The 21,562-nt window shown below is 35.8% G+C and overlaps 1 pseudogene; it reads right to left on the bottom strand.

The window, feature by feature from the left end:
• Window positions 1-1,798: 1,798 nt before the first annotated feature.
• On the bottom strand, window positions 1,799-21,188 carry LOC137838642 (receptor-like protein EIX2; annotated as a pseudogene).
• Between the last annotated feature and the right edge of the window lie 374 nt (window positions 21,189-21,562).

The following is a 21,562-nucleotide window of genomic DNA, read 5'->3' as shown; positions in this document are numbered from 1 at the left end:
AGTTTCAATTTAATGATTTTCTTGTAGTGTATGTACATTTACCATCTTTATAATTGTAAATATTTATTTATTTAATTATTAATTTTTGGTTAAAAATAATATTAATTTTGTAGATATTGAGTAATGCATCTAAATATAAATGAATATATCTATTTAAGGATTTTACATTTTTATATCTAAGTGATGCAATTGTTATGCATAGAGAAAAATCACAAAAACAATAAATTTTGTTTTAAAAAAACTCACTTGATGTGATAATTCACTAATAAAAGTCACCGTTTTTATTATTTAATATTTTAAAGAGATAATATGTGATAATAAATTAATAATAAAATACTTTAAATTTATTTATAATTATTTAAAAAATACATATTTTCATTCTCTTAATTCAAATTATCCTTTAAATTTAAATAAATAAAGTTACATAAGTTTACACATGAGTGTTTCTAATTCTCTACTACAATTATAAAAGAAAAACATGTGGAGGACAAAACCACCCACATGTGACAAAGAGAAAAGGAGAGAAATTCAATTGTAGAATAAGAAGGAAGTTACCCAACTCAAAATTCTAACCCATTGGAAATAATAGAGTGTTATGTAAAAAACTAAAACTTCTCAAAAGGTTAAAGGAGTAAGTTGTATATAAAATACATAAGTTGAGGATTAAGATGAATATTACTGGAGTCTACTTTAAAATTTAGAGGACTAAGACAGAACATTATTATTAGAGTCTATTTAGAGTTTCATTACGATTTTATTTTTATAAAATATTTTTAAAGTTAAAAATTAAATGTATATATAAAATGTCATTAATTTTGAGTCCTAAACTATACATGTGAGATTATAGTGGAGGTATCAGAATCAATAGTATTTTAAAATAAATGAATAACAAAATATTTTAAATTTATTTATAATTTGTTTCAAAATATATTTTTATTTTTCACTTAATTTAAATTATATTCTTTAAACTCGAATAAATACGGTCATACACCTAGGTTTACTTAGGATTATTTCTAATTAATTTTAACAATTACAAGGAAAAAGGAGGACACTATTAAAAACAATCTACATAGAATCATGTCATTTTGCGAAATCATGGAAAAGTAAAGTTAATTGGTCTTTACATAAAACTTCTAGAAATAGTAATAATAAAGGCTTCTACTTGCAAAAACGTTGTTGAAAATAAAATATAAAATGATTATCAGACGTGGATGTTACAATTCTAAGCACTTGAATTAGAACGAAACAACGTTATAAATGCATTATGCAAAACAACTCGATCAAATCATAGTCTGGAAACAAGATTTTGAAATACATTACTTACTACAAAACATTCAAACTATAATACTAAATAAACATCTTGCACTTTTAGGGCAATCAATGATGCTTTCATTCATCAAAGATCAATCAGAGTGCGTAGCACATCTGCAATAACCTGCAATTTTGTACAACCATTAATGTGGTTATTACAAGATAAATAATGAGGGAATCTTATTTTTCAATGTGAAATTGTAAATGATTGGAATTAAACTCAACTTCTCTGAATATCAATTCAATAAATTATATTAATCTACAAGAAGATTAACCTTTTGGTAATCTGTTTTTATTTACTGAAAGAAGATATTTTTGATTCGTCATTTTGTTTCCATCTCTATACTTGATACATCTGAAAAGGCAGTGAAAAAGTAGAGAATGTAGGAAATGCCCTGTTGAGGACTAAGCTCAGACTTATCATCACATCCCAAATTTCACTTTCATCATTTGTGAAGGAAATATTGATATATTTGACTAACATACCTCATTCATGCAATCGACAATACTTGCCACATTGTTCATATATGCGGTCTGTAAATCTGTTTAGGAAGCTGAGATAAGCATTTCTCCGAGAAGGTGAAAGTAGTATTGGCCCTAATAAGCCCCAAAATCCAGTAAAGTATCCTATCCCAATGCCCATGTACAATGCCTCATACCAATCACTATCTTCATCACCATTCATTGCTTCACCATCTCCAACCTCTCTTCTTTCATCTCCATCTCCTAGACAACTTCTGTTTACTTGCTCTCCACAAAGATCATTGTTTCCTTCAAAACTAGAGCTATCAAAGGTCTCAAAATGTCTTCCTGATGGGATTCTTCCTGAAAGAGAGTTGTGTGACAAGTCTAGTTTTCCCATACCGTCAATTTGAGAAAGAGAAGAAGGAATTTGTCCAGTCAAATTATTTCTTGACAAGTCAAGGAAGTCTAGTGATCTTAAATTCCCAATCTCAGAAGGAATTTCTCCTCTCAGATTATTTTGGATAAATTCAAGGAAACTAACCCAACCAAATATCCAATGTCTTTTGGTATTTCACCTGTCAACTTATTACTTGAAAGATCAATGCTCTTAAGCTTCAACTCTGGATTCTCGAACCCCTGTTCCACACCTTTCCACATCAAGCTTATGTTAAGGGTGTAATTTCCGATATAATAACTGCCATAACTTTCAAAATTAGTGCTATGCATCCGGTATATACGATTTCGAGTGTCACTTGTGTTGATGCTCTTTTCACACATTGCATTACAGAATGATGGAATTCCTTTTATTAAGAAAATAATAATTATCAAATTATACACAATTATTGTATATAATTATTGTATGATATTATGTAATATTATGCGATATTGTACACAATATTATGTAATTAATTTAATAATTATAGAATCATGATTAGGTTGTAATTTGGAGAGAGAAAGTCTCCATACACTTGTATATATTTGCTATACATTGAGTGATGTAAATACACACAAGAGAATAAGAAATATATCTTTTTCTTATATATCATTTTCTTATATGGTATCAGAGCACCGATCTTGGTGCTCTGACAGCCTCTCCATTTTTATCCCCTAAATAAGAGATTATGTCTAACAAAGAAGACACTAGTAACGCCGCCAAGTCGGCTGCCATGGATCCAACCAATCCCTACTATGTTCATCATTCAGACCAACCAGGACACATGTTGGTGTCGACCAAATTGAACGGCGCCAATTATCAATCCTGGAAGACAACAATGGTACATGCACTCACGGCGAAGAAGAAACTGGGATTTGTTGACAGTACCATAGAAATGCCGTCACAAGAAAAAGACCCATCCCAATTCGAATTGTGAAATCAATGTAATTCCATGATTCTTTCATGGTTAAGTCACTCCATCGAGGCAGAGATAGCCGCAGGGGTAATTCATGCGAAGACCGCCCATCAAGTTTGGAAAGATCTCCGCGACCAGTTTGGACAGAAGAATGCGCCAGCCATTTTTCAAATTCAGAAGGCAATAGCAACCATGTCCCAAGGTACGATGACAGTGGCTTCATACTACATCAAACTCAAAGCGTTGTGGGATGAACTCGAGCTATATCGTTCACCCATAGTTTGTAATCAGACAAAGGAGCACCAGATCGAGAAGGAAGAAGATAAACTGATGCAATTCCTCATGGGGTTGAATGATTTGTTCAAAACAATCAGGTCCAATATTCTCATCATGAATCCTCTACCAAATTTCCGACAAGCATACTCACTGATTGTGCAAGAAGAGACACAACAACAGATGAATTCGGATCCTGGCGAGAATTTTTCAATCGTGGCATTAGTACCGGGTCGATCTGCCAATTGGAAGCAATCAAAAGGTAAGACCTGTGAACACTGTAACAAACCAGGTCATACCATAGATGAATGTCATACTTTGAAATTTCATTGCACATACTATGATAAAAGAGGACACACGGAAGATAGGTGTCGCATAAAAAATGGGACGTGGAACTCCAATGGGCGCCATGGCCAGCAACAGCGAATCAAAAATAACCCCAAAAGCTCTCATTCATCAGCAACAAACACGGTAGATTCCTCTTCATTACCACATGACAGCAATGAGTCTGATATACAAAGGTTCACTGCCGAGCAAATTCATCAATTGGCAAAGGTTGTTTACTCGCTCAACAATAATGGTAAAAGTGAAGCGTTTATAAATGCTGCAGGTCTATTTGCTCATAACTCGTCTATTAATTCTGCTTTTACAAAACCATGGATTTTGGATAGCGGAGCAACCGATCACATTGCATTTGATTCACAATTTTTCACACACACTTCATCATCATTTATTTCAAATGTTAATCTGCCCACAGGCTCAACTGCGGCCATCTCATTTACAGGCACAATTAAATTCAATGTCAATATCACTCTCAAAGATGTTCTTTGTGTTCCTTCTTTTAATTTAAATCTCATGTCTGTTAGTAAGATAACCAGTGCACTAAATTGTTGTGTCGTTCTTTTTCCACATGGTTGCATCTTGCAGGACTTGGCAACAGGGAGGATGATTGGCTCGGGTAAACAATATGCAGGCTTATACTACATGTCCCCTCTTCCAAACCAAGCCCATGCATCTCAAATTTCGACCGACCCTGATTTATGGCACAAACGCCTCGGACATCCTTCTCCGGCGCGTCTACAACTTGCATCTTCATTACTACCTATCAATAAAAATCTCATTTCCATTCATAATAATTGTAGTGTTTGTCCCAAAGCCAAACAGACAAGGCTACCTTTTCCTTTAAGCATAATAAAATCTCATTCTCCATTCAATTTATTGCATTGTGATATTTGGGGTCCTCATAAAACCCCAACTCATTTTGGAAAACGTTTTTTTCTCACTATAGTCGATGACTATACTAGATGTACTTGGCTATTTCTTATGAATCACAAATCTGAAACCCAACATCTCTTAGAGTCATTCATTACATTTGCAAAAATCAATTTCAGACATCTATTAAAACCATCCGCGTTGACAAAGGATTGGAATTTATTTCAATGTATGATTTTTTTCTCAAAAAGAGTATTGAATGTCAACGCACTTGCGTCTACACTCCTAAACAAAATGGAGTAGTAGAACGCAAACATAGACACGTTTTAAACACAGCACGAGCCCTCCTATTTCAGTCCAATTTACCATTAGAATTTTGAGGAGAATGCGTTTTAACCGCCACATATATCATTAATCGCTTGCCATCACCTTTACTAAAAAATAAATCACCTTTTGAGCTACTATATAATCAACCACCTTCACTTTCTCACCTAAAAACTTTTGGTTGCCTGTGTTACGCAACGGTTGTTTCACCTAAGCAAATATTTGATCCGCGCGCCCGAAAATGCATTTTCATTGGTTATTGTTGAAGCTGGAGGAAGCTTCTTCCCCACCAAGGCTTGATGTGTGTTTGATGAAGAAAATGGCTTGAGTGCTTTGAAGATTGTAATAGGTTTTTAGATTCATTTGGTATTAGGCTTGTAAGTGTGTATGATTGCCTTTTGCTGTGTAACCTATCCTAGATGCCTAACCAAGTCTAGATCAAGCACATGATGTGGTTAAATGGTTTTTGAAAAGCCTTTTAAAATGTTTTTAACAGTTTTAAAACAGTACACAAATAAATCTGTTTTATGGAGAAAGAATCTGTTTATTTCTTCTCTGTTAAAAAGGCTTTCGTTAAATAGTTTTGAAAAGCTTTTTAAAATGGTTTTAACAGTTTTAAAACAGTACACAAATAAATCTGTTTTATGGAGAAAGAATCTGTTTATTTCTTCTCTGTTAAAAGGCTTTTCTAAATTTCTGTTAAGACACCAAGGGAAAGCTCAGTTCGTTATTTCAATTAAGCTGAGCTGGCCTGTGCGTTATACTTTAATCTGTTTCACTGAGAAAGAACAGGTTTATTCCTTGGTGAGTTGAAAGGTTTTTCACAAGTTAGTTAGAGCTCCAAAGGTACCACTCAGACAGTTATTTCTGTTAAGCTGAGTTGGCAGTTTTCACAAAATAAATCTGTTAAGTTCAAAAATGAATCTGTTGTTTTCTTAACTGCTTTTCAACTGTTTTTTGAAAAGAAGTTAGAAACTGTTTTCTATATAAACAATGTCTCTCTCACATGAATAAGTGCTGAGGAATTACGCTTTTGACAGAGATCAAACAACTTCCATGTGAGAAGAAGGATTGAAAGAGTTTTTGAAAGGTTTTCCAAAGAGATTTTCAAGTGTGCTTGTTCTAGGAAACCTTTGAGCTTGGTGAAGGTGCTGGTGCAGTTCTGCAGCAAATTGAACTACTGGTTTTGAGTTCTTGCATCTTCTTTTCAGGTGTAATTTTTCCTTTATTCTGTTTTGTAAAGGTGTAAGTGTTAGTCACTCCTTGATAGGGTTTCTTGGAGTGCAAGGTGTGTTGAAATAGGGTTTTTCAGCATTGTGTGTGTTGTTCTTGTAGTGTTCAAGAACTGCTGTGTTTGTAAGTGATTGACACTGTTTTTAGTGAATTCCACCTTGGGGTAAGGTGAGACTGGATGTAGCTCTGTATGAGTGAACCAGTATAAAAACGTGTGTATCTTGCATTCTCATCCCTGCACTCTTTTCTGGTTTTTTGCTTAATTCTGTCAAGAACTAAATCTGTTCTTTTTAAATTGAATCTGTTAATTCTGGGTTAAGTGAAAACTGTTCTTCCTGTCTTGTTAAAGTTTTCTGATCATAAACAAGGTTGCTGCATATAATGGCTTAAGTGAATTGTGAACAAACTGACCATTCATTAAAACCTGAGAAAGGATCATACTTCTTGAAATCTTGTGTTGTGTAATTTTGATTGATCTCTAAGCATAGCTATATCTTTCATCCTCACAATATTAAACTGATCTGGTTCTGTTCTAATTCTCTGTTGATCACAATTTTACAGTGAGCAAAATTCAAATTGTGCCAATACTGCTCTGAAGAATCAATCTGTTTCATGTAAAAACAATCTGCTCTTTTTGCCTATGGAATACTGAAAAATTGTGTGTTCTTGCGAAAATTTTTATAAGCTCAATTCACCCCTCCCCTCTTGAACTTAGACACTAATAGACCCAACAATTGGTATCAAGAGCTAGGGCTTGTATTTTGCTCAAGTGTGTGTATGATGTCTGAGTTTAAAATGCCTTTTGCTGAAGGTGCATCTATTAATAGACCTCCTATGTTTGGTGGTGTTAACTATGCTTTTTGGAAAATCAGGATGAAGATCTTTATGGAATCTATTGACATGGGAATCTGGGATGCAGTGGTCAGTGGACCTTTTATACCTATGCAGGTTGTCAAAGATGAAACAATAAAGAATCCTTGGTCTGAATGGAGTGAAACTGAGAAGAAAAAGGCCCAATATGACTCTTTAGCCAAGAATATCATCACATCTGCACTGAATATGGATGAGTTCTTTAGAGTCTCTCAATGTAACTCAGCAAAGGAGATGTGGGATGTACTAGAGGTGACTCATGAAGGAACTGATGATGTGAAACGGGCAAGGAAGCACTCACTAATTCAGGAGTATGAGCTATTCAGAATGCAATCTGAAGAAAGTATTGTAGATGTGCAGAAACGATTTACACATATTGTAAATCACCTCATTGGCCTTGGTAAAGTCTTTGATAAGGAAGAGCTCAACATAAAGGTATTAAAATGTCTTGATAGGAGCTGGCAGCCTAAGGTAACAGCAATCTCAGAATCCAAAGATTTATCCAAGATTTCCACTGCTGCACTTTTTGGAAAGCTGATAGAACATGAAATTGAGCTGAAAAGATTGAAAGAACAAGAAACAGTGGAAAAGAAGGCCAAAGGAATTGCTCTGAAAACTACCATAGAACATGATACAAGTGAGGAAGAAGGTGATCCAGAACTCAGCAGAGAAAGAGGTATTCCAAACAACCTACTGATTCAAATTCTTCCAATTACACGTGCTTTGGATGTGGTAAACCAGGTCATATGAAAGCTGACTGTCCAAGCATTCAAAGTAAAGAAAAATCAGCAAGCAAGAGGAGTGACAAAGGCAAAGGTAGAAGAGCATATATCTCATGGGAAGAAAATGATGTATCCTCATCTAGTGATTCTTCAACTGAAAGTGAAAAAGCAAATCTTTGCTTCATGGTGAATGATGAGGGATCCAACTCTGACTCAGTAAGTAATTTCTCCACTGATTCTGAAAACTATGATCAATTGTTATTAGCCTTTAAGGAAACTCATGATGAAGCAAACAGGTTGGCTCACATGATTGAATAAAGTAAATAAGGTACTTGAACCAAAGGTCAAAACTCTTGAAGAAGAACTGCACAAAGCTAAAACTGAATTAATTAGTCTTGAATTGACATGTTTGCATGCATCAATTAAAACTTGTGATAATTGCAAAAAGCTGGAAAAACAGGTTGAGTATTTGTTGAAAACACTTTCAAATTTCACTAAGGGAAGAGAAAATCTTGAAACATTATTAGGTTCACAGAATGCTGTTTTCAATAAAAATGGTTTAGGATTTAATCCTGAAATGAAAGGTAATGTGAAAAAGCTGTCCAGTTTCTTTGTTCCTTCCAAAACAGGTTTTTCCTCTTTTAGTAATTCAAAAACAATGCATACTGCAACATGTTTTTATTGTATGAAATCTGGTCATGTATCTAGAACATGTAAGGCTAGGAAATATCTTGTTCCTAAAGGTTTAGCCAAATGGCTTCCTAAGGAAAGGTGTTAATCATGCTGGACCCTAGACTAAAAGGGTACCATATGTGCTAAATCTATTTTGTTGCAGAAAAACAGCAGGAGAAACCAGTGGTATCTAGACAGTGGCTGCTCAAAGCACATGACTGGTGATGTGACTCAGTTCATAAATCTGAAACTCAAAGCTGAAGGGCATGTCACATATGGAGATAACAATAGAGGAAAAATTCTTGGAAGAGGAGATGTTGGTACTAAAGACTCAACTACAATTGAGAATGTCCTATATGTTGAAGGGCTAAAACATAGTCTTCTAAGCATTAGCCAGCTGTGTGACAAGGGATACAAGGTCAATTTCGAAGCAAATACTTGTACAATTTCAAATGAAAATTCTGGTAAGGTGCTGTTCACTGGAAAAAGGGTAAACAACATTTATCTCCTAGACATTATAAAGAGCTGTTCTGAAAATGAGTGTTTGCTATCTAAAAATGATGAGTCATGGCTGTGGCATAGGAGACTAGCTCACATTCACACAAATCACTTGAATAAGCTAAAATCTAAGGAACTTGTTTCTGGTTTACCAAACATAAAGTTTCAAAATAACAGATTTTGTGATGCCTGTGTAAAGGGAAAACAGATTAGAACTTCTTTTAAATCAAAAGATATGGTTTCTTCAAATAAAGCTTTGGATGTTTTGCATATGGACTTGTTTGGACCATCTAGGACTGCTAGCTTAGCTGGAAATTACTATGCTTTGGTGATTGTTGATGACTTTTAAAGATATACATGGACTTTGTTTCTTGCTTCTAAAAATGATGCATATAAAGCCTTTAAGAAACTTGCAAAGGTTCTGCATAATGAGAATGAAAATAGGATAAAACAGATTCGTAGTGATCATGGGGGAGAATTTCAAAATGCAAAGTTTGATAAATATTGTGAAAAATATGGGATCATACATAGTTATTCTGCTCCTAGGACACCCCAACAAAATGGTGTTGTTGAAAGAAAGAATAGATCACTAGAAGAGTTAGCTAGGACTATGCTAAATGAATCTGGTTTACCTAAATATTTTTGGACTGATGCTGTATATATTGCTTCTTATGTGCTTAACAGAACATTGATTAGACCAATTCTTAAGAAAACTCCCTATGAATTGTATAAAGGTAGGAAGCCTAGCATTAGTCATCTTAGGGTGTTTGGCTGCAAATGCTTTGTTTTAAATAATGGTAAAGATAATTTGGGGAAGTTTGATCCTAAATCAGATGAAGTAATACATATTGGTTATGCTATAAATGGTCATGCTTATAGAGTATATAACAAAAGATTGCTTGTTGTTGAAGAATCTATACATGTTGTGTTTGATGAAACAGATTTTTCTGTGCCCAAATCTGTTGTGGATGAACCTGGTATGGATGATTTAAGAACAATTATGCAACAGAATCAATCTAGTGAGCTTGATGCTACTAATCCAAATTCTGTCAAAGAATCTACTGTGAATGCAGGACTGCCTAAAGAATGGAAGACTCCAAGGGATCTCACTCTTGACAATGTAATTGGTAAAATTGAGAAAGGAGTCTCAACAAGGAATTCACTTAATAACTTCTGCAGAACAGTAGCTTTTGTGTCACAGATTGAACCTAAAAGCCTGGAAGAAGCACTGCAAGATAGCAATTGGATAACAGCAATGCAGGAAGAGCTGAACCAGTTTAAATACAATGAAGTGTGGACCTTGGTTCCAAGGAAGCATGAGATGAACATCATAGGAACCAAGTGGGTGTACAGGAACAAGATGGATGAACATGGAGCTATCACTAGAAATAAAGCAAGACTGGTTGCTATAGGGTATAACCAAGAAGAAGGTATTGATTTTGATGAAACCTATGCACCAGTAGCACGTCTTGAAGCTGTCAGACTTCTTCTAGCATTTTCCAGCATACAAGGTTTCAAGCTATTTCAAATGGATGTCAAGAGTGCATTTCTAAATGGCTACATCAATGAAGAGGTGTTTGTATCTCAGCCTCCAGGGTTTGAAGATCACAAGAATCCAGAACATGTGTTCATGCTTAAGAAAGCCTTATATGGATTAAAGCAAGCACCTAGGCAATGGTATGAAAGGCTAAGTGAATTTCTGCTGTCTCAAGGTTATAGCCGTGGCAACTCAGATAAAACTCTCTTTCTAAAGAAGAAAAGTGAAGATGTCATACTTGTGCAAGTCTATGTAGATGATATTATCTTTGGATCCACAAATGAAGAGATGTGTGAAGACTTTGTGAAAACCATGAAAAGTGAGTTTGAGATGTCAATGTTAGGAGAAATGAATTTCTTCCTTGGTCTACAAGTCAAGCAACTCAAGGATGGGATTTTCATAAGCCAAGAAAAATACTGCAAGGAACTGCTCAAGAAGTTTGATATGAACCAATGCAAAGCAATCAGCACTCCTATTTCAACAAGTTGTCAGCTGGATCAAGATTCTGCAGGAAAATCAGTGGATCAAACGAAATATAGGGGTTTAATTGGTTCCTTATTATATCTAACTGCCAGCAGGCCTGACATTATGTTTGCTGTATGTCTATGTGCTAGATATCAATCTGATCCAAGGGAATCACACTACAATGCAGCAAAGAGAATTCTGAAATATTTGCAAGGATCTAAGGATGTTGGATTGTGGTATCCTAACAAGGTATCTCTGAATTTGATTGGTTTTTCAGATTCTGATTTTGCAGGTTGCAAAGTTGATAGGAAGAGCACAAGTGGGACTTGTCACATGCTTGGATCAAGTCTAATCTCTTGGCATTGCAAGAAGCAAGCTTGTGTTGCTCTCTCCACAGCAGAAGCAGAATACATAGCTGCTGGAAGTTGTTGTGCTCAAACCTTATGGCTAAGGCAGCAGCTAAGTGATTTTGGTATTCTGTTAAATAACATACCTATAAAGTGTGATAATACAAGTGCCATAAATTTGTCTAAGAATCCTGTCATGCATTCTAGAACTAAACATATTGAAATTAGACATCACTTTTTAAGAGAACATATAGCTAATGGAACATGTGATATACAATTCATTGGTACTGAATTTCAATTAGCTGATTTATTCACTAAACCACTTGCTAAAGACAGGTTTCACTTTCTTTTAAATGAATTGGGTATAATTAGCTTGAATTGTCCTCTGCAGTGAAAATTTCAATCTGTTGTTTTATGTTTTAACATGTTTCGTTCCCTGTTTCAGAAATCACAACTGTGACTAGGAAAGAGAAAGATTTATTTTTCTCTCTCTCACTTTATTGTTGACTGCTTTTACGGTTATTAACCAGCAGGCCTATGCCAATTAGTTTGTGGGTATCCCAACTGATTGGATTGTGTGTAAGTGCAACAGATTTGATTTATCAAATTGAAATCTGGTTCCAATATATTCTTGTGCAAATCAATACCTGAATCTGCTACACCACAGGAATAAAATCTGAAGCATATCAAATTGATTTTATTTTCAATCCATAATTGCTGAAATCTGATTTAATTGATTTTCTTTTACAATTGGTGATTTCTAAAATCTGATTTAAGCTCTATATAAACCTTGCTCAAATCAGTTCTCTCTCATACTTTCTCATTTGTGCTATAAGCTGTCCAGGTTCACACTTGCTTCACCACAGGTTTCGTTTCTGTTCTGAGTGATGATTTGTGCTGTTTTTTCTTCTAGAATTGTATGTTAATAAACTGGTGCAGGAAAAAAACAGATTGAGCATGGCATCCTCATCACACAGAAGGAAGAAATCCAAGGAGCAATCCAGCAGCAACCAAGGCATTCTGGAGAAATGATTTGCTGGAGATTCTGAAGCAATGACAAGATACATTCATGAGACAAGCAGGAAGCAAGTCAATGCACCCAAAGTGCTGGAATTTTCCTGGCTGAGAGAAGAAAATCTGACTGAAGCAAAAACCTTGCTCAAGCATCAAAAGCTGAAGAACTTTCTAGAGATGACTGGAAATGTATATCCAGATTTGGTGAAAGTTTTCTACAGCAACTTGGTTCAAGATGGCAAAAATCTGGTCTCCCATGTGAAAGGTGTGAAGCTAAAGATTACAAGGGAAATATGGAGCAATGTGGGAGGAATCAAATATTCTGGAATGAAGGTAAGCAAAGGGAACACTGCTGGAATCCAGGGATTCAACAAGATGCAGTTTTACAGAAGTTGTGTGAGGAATCCTGCTGAACCAGTGGCTAGATTTCATGCTGGAAATCTCACAATCATTCCAAGACTCCTTGCCTACATCATTGCTTGGCAGCTTACTCCAAGAGGAAGTAATCATGCAACTCTCCATGAAGAGGACTTGATTTTGCTATACTGCATCATGAATCAACTCAAGGTAAATTGGGTAAGTACTATGGTGGAGCATATGCTCAAATCCACAAGGTTACCAGACTATCGCTTTCCATATGCAATTTTTGTGTCAAAGCTAATTGATTACTTTGAAGTTGACACTACAAATGAAAGAAATGACACAATTAAGGCAGCAAGTGAGATAGACAACTCCACTCTCCTCAAGATGGGATTTCAAAAGGAAGATGATAGCTGGATATTCAGAAGGAATGCTGCAAACAGAGCTGAAAATGAAGCTGCTGATCCAGAAAATGAAGAAGAAAATGCTGATGGAGTTCAGAACATGGATGCATCACCAGTACACTCTGCTGGACATGAGGATATTGCTGCTACAAGCCAAAATGCAATGGTTGCATATGAGGCACCTGAATACAGAGGTGAACCTCTGTCTATGTTTGAAAGACAAGTGCTAAGCAGGCTGGACACACTCACATATGAGCAGAAAGCACACTATGAAATGACCTACGCTAGGTTTCAACACTTGGATGACCAACTTGAAGGAGTTCAAGTGCAGCTAGCTGAGCTTTATTACAACAACAAGTGATCCTATTTCTAAGTCTTTATCTTTTATATGTTGTTGAGCAATTTGAAATTAATCTGTACAGTTTGAAGGATTTAGTTGTTTTGTGGTTTATAATGAACCTCTATGGTTTATTGGTTTTATTTGAACTGTTATGTATGGCTATTATTTTTTCTGTGATATTTTGTGCTCCCATTCTGTTTGATGAATCCAAAGGGGGAGAAGAATAGCCTAGTACAGAACAGCCTAAGAATAGCCTGGTACAGATTCTGCAGATGATATTCACAGTGACTGCTGATATAATTCAGATGTTAAATCTGCAGGTATATCATTTCTAAATCTGTTGTTCTGCTTTAACACCTGTTTTCTGTGTATATGGTTCTGTACAGATTTGGTCTTGATCTTTCTTCAAAGCTGTGCAAAGCAAAGGGAATTTGTCTCCATCAAACAGGGGGAGATTGTTGAAGCTGGAGGAAGCTTCTTCCCCACCAAGGCTTGATGTGTGTTTGATGAAGAAAATGGCTTGAGTGCTTTGAAGATTGTAATAGGTTTTTAGATTCATTTGGTATTAGGCTTGTAAGTGTGTATGATTGCCTTTTGCTGTGTAACCTATCCTAGATGCCTAACCAAGTCTAGATCAAGCACATGATGTGGTTAAATGGTTTTTGAAAAGCCTTTTAAAATGTTTTTAACAGTTTTAAAACAGTACACAAATAAATCTGTTTTATGGAGAAAGAATCTGTTTATTTCTTCCCTGTTAAAAAGGCTTTTGTTAAATAGTTTTGAAAAGCTTTTTAAAATGGTTTTAACAGTTTTAAAACAGTACACAAATAAATCTGTTTTATGGAGAAAGAATCTGTTTATTTCTTCTCTGTTAAAAGGCTTTTCTAAATTTCTGTTAAGACACCAAGGGAAAGCTCAGTTCGTTATTTCAATTAAGCTGAGCTGGCCTGTGCGTTATACTTTAATCTGTTTCACTGAGAAAGAACAGGTTTATTCCTTGGTGAGTTGAAAGGTTTTTCACAAGTTAGTTAGAGCTCCAAAGGTACCACTCAGACAGTTATTTCTGTTAAGCTGAGTTGGCAGTTTTCACAAAATAAATCTGTTAAGTTCAAAAATGAATCTGTTGTTTTCTTAACTGCTTTTCAACTGTTTTTTGAAAAGAAGTTAGAAACTGTTTTCTATATAAACAATGTCTCTCTCACATGAATAAGTGCTGAGGAATTACGCTTTTGACAGAGATCAAACAACTTCCATGTGAGAAGAAGGATTGAAAGAGTTTTTGAAAGGTTTTCCAAAGAGATTTTCAAGTGTGCTTGTTCTAGGAAACCTTTGAGCTTGGTGAAGGTGCTGGTGCAGTTCTGCAGCAAATTGAACTACTGGTTTTGAGTTCTTGCATCTTCTTTTCAGGTGTAATTTTTCCTTTATTCTATTTTGTAAAGGTGTAAGTGTTAGTCACTCCTTGATAGGGTTTCTTGGAGTGCAAGGTGTGTTGAAATAGGGTTTTTCAGCATTGTGTGTGTTGTTCTTGTAGTGTTCAAGAACTGCTGTGTTTGTAAGTGATTGGCACTGTTTTTAGTGAATTCCACCTTGGGGTAAGGTGAGACTGGATGTAGCTCTGTATGAGTGAACCAGTATAAAAACGTGTGTATCTTGCATTCTCATCCCTGCACTCTTTTCTGGTTTTTTGCTTAATTTTGTCAAGAACTAAATCTGTTCTTTTTAAATTGAATCTGTTAATTCTGGGTTAAGTGAAAACTGTTCTTCCTGTCTTGTTAAAGTTTTCTGATCATAAACAAGGTTGCTGCATATAATGGCTTAAGTGAATTGTGAACAAACTGACCATTCATTAAAACCTGAGAAAGGATCATACTTCTTGAAATCTTGTGTTGTGTAATTTTGATTGATCTCTAAGCATAGCTATATCTTTCATCCTCACAATATTAAACTGATCTGGTTCTGTTCTAATTCTCTGTTGATCACAATTTTACAGTGAGCAAAATTCAAATTGTGCCAATACTGCTCTGAAGAATCAATCTGTTTCATGTAAAAACAATCTGCTCTTTTTTCCTATGGAATACTGAAAAATTGTGTGTTCTTGCGAAAATTTTTATAAGCTCAATTCACCCCTCCCCTCTTGAACTTAGACACTAATAGACCCAACAATTGGTATCAAGAGCTAGGGCTTGTATTTTGCTCAAGTGTGTGTATGATGTCTGAGTTTAAAATGCCTTTTGCTGAAGGTGCATCTATTAATAGACCTCCTATGTTTGGTGGTGTTAACTATGCTTTTTGGAAAATCAGGATGAAGATCTTTATGGAATCTATTGACATGGGAATCTGGGATGCAGTGGTCAGTGGACCTTTTATACCTATGCAGGTTGTCAAAGATGAAACAATAAAGAATCCTTGGTCTGAATGGAGTGAAACTGAGAAGAAAAAGGCCCAATATGACTCTTTAGCCAAGAATATTAAACTGATTTGGTTCTGTTCTAATTCTCTGTTGATCACAATTTTACTGTGAGCAAAATTCAAATTGTGCCAATACTGCTCTGAAGAATCAATCTGTTTCATGTAAAAACAATCTGTTCTTTTTGCCTCTGGAATACTGAAAAATTGTGTGTTCTTGCGAAAATTTTTATAAGCTCAATTCACCCCTCCCCTCTTGAACTTAGACACTAATAGACCCAACAATCCTCACAGTCAAAAAGCATACAAATTATTTGATATAGATACAGGTACTTTTTTTACAAGTCGGGATGTCACCTTCCATGAAAGTGTTTTCCCATTCTGTCAACACTCTTAGACGCAATCCTCGCATCCATTACCAGATATTTTGCCCGCCATTGACATTGACTTACCCACTCCTGTCCAACATTCCTTTGATCCACCATCTTCTCCTAGTGAACCTTCAGCAGATCAACCCTCTTCTCACACGCCAGGAAGTCCTGCACCCATTACTGAACCTTCTCCAACACCTATTACCGAACCTTCTCCAGCCAACCTTCCTGTTCGAAGATCAAGTCGCACATCAACCCCACCTTCCTGGCTTCAAGACTACGTAACGGGATCCCAAGCCAATCATTCAACCACTGCCCAAGATCGACCGAATGGAACTAGGTATCCTATGCATCATTTTGTTTCTAATTCATGATTTTCTTCTACACATAGTGCATATCTTGCTAATATCACAGCCACCAAAGAATCTCACACTTATGCTCAAGCTATCCTTGATCCAAATTGGCAAAAAGCAATGGACGAAGAGCTTTCCGCCTTGCAGCTAAATCAAACGTGGACCTTGACACCATTACCCACTGGGCAGAAACCCATCGGATGCAAATGGGTCTATAAAATAAAGTACAACTCAGATGGTAGCGTCGATAGATATAAGGCGCGCCTTGTCGCAAAGGGGTATACTCAGATTGAAGGTGTTGACTATTCTGAAACTTTTTCACCAACAGCAAAATTAACAACTTTGAGGTGTCTCCTCACCATTGCAGCAGCTAGAAATTGGTTTACTCACCAGCTGGATGTGCAAAATGCCTTCTTACATGGCACATTGCATGAAATTATTTACATGAACTTGCCACCTGGGCATCATCGACAGGGGAGAACATTGTATGTCGACTCAACAAATCCCTTTATAGTCTTAAACAGGCATCCCGGACATGGTTTTCAACATTTTCTCATGTGATTAAATCTGCAGGATTTCAACAGTCCAAGACAGACTACTCTCTATTCACAAGACAGAATAACTCATCATTTACTGCTCTTTTAATTTATGTGGATGATATTCTCTTGACAGGAAATGATTTGACAGAAATTCAGCGTGTTAAAGACTGTCTTTTACAACAATTTCGCATTAAAGATCTTCGAGACTTAAAATATTTTCGAGGGATCGAATTTTCCCGTTCCAAAGCTGGAATTTACATGTCACAAAGAAAATATGCACTTGATATTTTGCAGGATACGGGACTCACAGGTGCTCGTCCAGACAAATTTCCAATGGAGCAAAACTTAAAACTCACACCAGACGGTGGAGAGTTGTTAAAGGATCCAGTCAAATACAGGCGACTTGTGGGACGAATGATATACCTCACGGTTACTCGGCCTGATATAGTATTTTCTGTTTGGACCCTAAGTCAATATATACAGGCTCCACGGAAACCTCATTGGGATGCTGCAATTCGAGTCCTAAAGTACATAAAAGGATCACCGGGACAAGGATTGTTATTGCCCGCTGAGAACAATTTGACATTGACAGCTTATTGCGACTCAGACTGGGGAGGTTGTCAGACAACTCGGAGATCAGTATCTGGGTATTGTATTTTTCTTGGTCCCTCTATTATTTTATGGAAATAAAAAAAAAAAACAAACAAACGTATCAAGATCCTCCGCGGAAGCAGAATACCGCGCGATGGCCAATACTTGTTTGGAGATAGTTTGGTTGCGATATCTGTTGCAGGATTTAAAGGTGTTATGTAACTTGCCAACTCAACTTTTCTGTGACAATCAAGCAGCATTACATATAGCAGCAAACCCAGTATTTCATGAACGCACAAAACACATTAAGATAGACTGTCATATTGTGCGAGAAAAATTACAAGTTGGGATAATCAGTCCTTCATATGTACCGACCCAGTATCAACTCGCAGATATTTTTACGAAGGCACTCGGCAAGGAACAGTTTTTGACGCTGCGACACAAGTTTGGGGTTCATGATCTTCACCTACCAACTTCAGGGAGAATATTAAGGAAATAATAATTATCAAATTATACACAATTATTGTATGAAATTATTGTATGATATTATGCAATATTATGTGATATTGTACACAATATTATGTAATTAATTTAATAATTATAGAATCATGATTAGGTTGTAATTTGGAGAGAGAAAGTCTCCATACACTTGTATATATTTGCTATACATTGAGTGATGTAAATACACACAAGAGAATAAGAAATATATATTTTTCTTACATATCATTTTCTTATACCTTTTGATAACATATTTCTCGAAAGATCCACGAATTGAACATGCTTCAAATAACAAAGTTGAATAGGAAGACTTCCAGAAAAGTGATTCTCTCGCATGATCAAGATTATCAACTGCTGCATGATTTCTCCTATCCATGATGATATTGGACCGGACAACATATTTTCACCCACATCCAACATAAATAAATTGCTGCAATTCTTTAAAGTGGAAGCTAATTCACCCGTTAGGTTATTGTTTCGTAAGACCAAGGCTTCCAATTGAATAAGACTGCCCATGGACACAGGAATCCTCCCCGACAATTTATTGTTGCTTAAATCAAGACACAGTAACCGATCTACAAATTTCCAACAATCTGGAAGGTGTCCCTTCAATTGATTATTTGATAAATCTAAAATGACCATTGGAGAGGTTCTTTGGTCACATATGAATGAAAACAAGTCTGAAAATTTGTTGTTAGAAAGCCTCAACTGTGAAGCTTGTAGTAAAAACGACGGAACTTTGCCTTCAAAGTGATTTGACTTCTTCTTCCTATGCTGACCACTTTACGCCTTCTACTTTTCACCAATGCTCTGTTACTGGTTCTAATTATAATTTATTTGAGATCTTAGTTAAGATTTTCTGAAATAAGAGTTTTATTTAAGACGTTAGTTAAGATTTTATGTGAAATAAAGGTTTAGAGTGAACCGCGTCCCCTCCGACCTGTCTAAGGAGTGGACCGCGTCTCCTCCAGTGTGTCCTGGAAGCAGGCCGTATCCAGCCCATACAGCTGCATCCGACACCGTGCACGCACCCGCCGTGTATTCGTGTCGCGACGTGTCGGAAGCGCAAACGGCCTGATTTTTGGCGTATCCGAGCTTCACAATGAATTCATATTGATATACGGTCTATTGAGAAGCTTCACTGATATACTAGGAATTGCACCAGTGAGATTGTTGTGAGACATATTCAAAATTATCATATTTTGCAAGTTATTCCAAAACCATCCTGGTACTGAGCCATTAAGCCCATTATCTGAAATGTCAAGTTCATTTAACCGACTTTGAGTCTGGAGCCAAGTAGGAAAAATGGGGCCCAACTTGCAAGATCTTAGTTTAATTTTTATTATTTGAAAAGGAGGAACCCAGTTAGGGACTATTTTTAGAGACAGAGAGTTCTCTGACAAAGCTAAGTACCTTAATTTGGAAAAATTGGAAAGATGGGATTCGGTGAGGTCACCCTCCAAATGATTTTCATCCAACAACAAAACTTCCAATTCAGATAGCAATCCAATACTTGCAGGTAGCATGCCAGTAATCTGGTTATCAGATAAATCCAAACTCTGAAACACGTGTCTGTTGCACCATGAAGAATTTTGAAAGAAGTTAGAAATTTCTCCACTCAACTTGTTATTTGAAAGGTGTAACAAATGCAATGTGCACATGTTTCCAAAGAAATATGGAATTTCGCCTTGCAGTTTGTTAGCAGAGAGGTCAAGAACTTCAAGAGAGTTTATTACTTTTCCCGATCCATCTAGAATGGGACCTTCTAACACGTTATCATTAATGTAAAGCGCACGAAGATTGGTAGTGGAGTTGAAGAGCCAGTAAAATATGGATGATGATTTGAACAAATTTGAGGAGATGTCAAGGGAGATGAGAGAAGATGAAGAATTTGTGATTGAAAAAGCTGACATGAGAAAACTATCGTCCCTTAGACTACAATTTTCCAAATAAAAATTTTGAAGTTTTGAACTGAAGTTGAAACTACCTTGAAAGACCAATGATGTCATATTATTATAAGAAAGGTCAAGGGCCACAAGAGAAGGAAGATTTGAGTGGAGAGCATATGACAAAAGAATGTTATTATGAGAAAGATAAAGTTGTTGAAGATTAAGGCTAAAGTTTGACAATAATTGAAATGTTGAAGATGTAAGCATATTATAAGAAAGATCAAGGATGGTAAGAGAAGTTGAGAAATTTGAATATGAATAAAACAGGGATTGTATATGGGTATATGAAAGAGAACAATCAACTAGCCTCAACTCTCTTAAGTTTGGAAAAATAATTGCAACCAATCAAGATTATGCAAATAATACAAGGAAAGATTTGTTAGGTAAGAGAGATTAGACAACCATTCTGCATCCTTAGGTTTAACACCAAAATTGCCAGCAAGTCTAAGAGTGTGCAATAAAGGAAGATTCCCAACCTGGAAAGGGAGTGCTCGAGAAAATGAATTTCTTCCAAGATCAAGATACCTCAATAGTGACAGATTTGTAAGTTGATAAGGGAGTTTCCCGTCAAGTTTATTGAAACTGAGATCGAGATACCTTAAATGTGTAAGGCTTCCAAGTTGGGTAGGAATGCTCCCACCAAAACCATAAAATGAGAGATTGAGATATCTTAAATTGGTAAGTGAGCCCACCCATGAGTTGTGGAATGCCACTCCTTAAAAAATAATTGTTGTTGAGATCCAAATGTTGAATATTTTGCAAGAAAAACAATGAAGTGATATTGATTATACCTTTCAAACTTTTGGTCGCTGACCAGGGAGACTAAGGATGGTTACATGACCTGTTTGATGATCGCATTGAATTGAATGTCTTTCTTTTTACAACAATCTCGACTGTTGTCAGTATCCCTCCATGTAGACAGCATGTCGAAGGAATATGAGGCCATGTTTGAAGTGGAGGAGTGCGTGTCTCTCCTTTTCAATAATGTACTTTATTTGTGAGGTATTGTTGAATGGGTGAATGGAAGATGCAAGATGGAAGAAAAGGAAAAGAAGGAGAAGTGCATAAAGATAACAAGAAAGCATTATTATTATTATGAAGTGGCTGATATAATATGAAACAACTGTTTAAGCATTAATGACTCTTCCACACACTGTAGAGATATATTCTAACACCCTTTTATTTTTATACAAATATAAATATCTTATCACACTTCTGGGTATTTCTTTAGCCTATATTTCAACGAAATGTATTATTTTGTATTCTTCTATTTATATAATTTAAATATATGATATATTTTTCCATGCCACTATTATTTTTGTTATCATTTTCTAACTTCCATAAAAATATTATATTATTGTTCCACTAAATTATATATGAGGTTCACCTTAGAGTATTTCTAAATTTCACTAACAAATGTTTGTTTAGAAAAACGTGCACAGACACGGTTTTTACAAAA

Source organism: Phaseolus vulgaris, chromosome 4 (assembly GCF_051622355.1).
Source record: "Phaseolus vulgaris cultivar YP4 chromosome 4, ASM5162235v1, whole genome shotgun sequence".
In the NCBI taxonomy this organism is placed as follows: domain Eukaryota; kingdom Viridiplantae; phylum Streptophyta; class Magnoliopsida; order Fabales; family Fabaceae; genus Phaseolus; species Phaseolus vulgaris.
The sequence above is the reverse complement of the archived record's forward strand: the minus strand, read 5'-3'. Positions and strand labels throughout refer to the sequence as shown.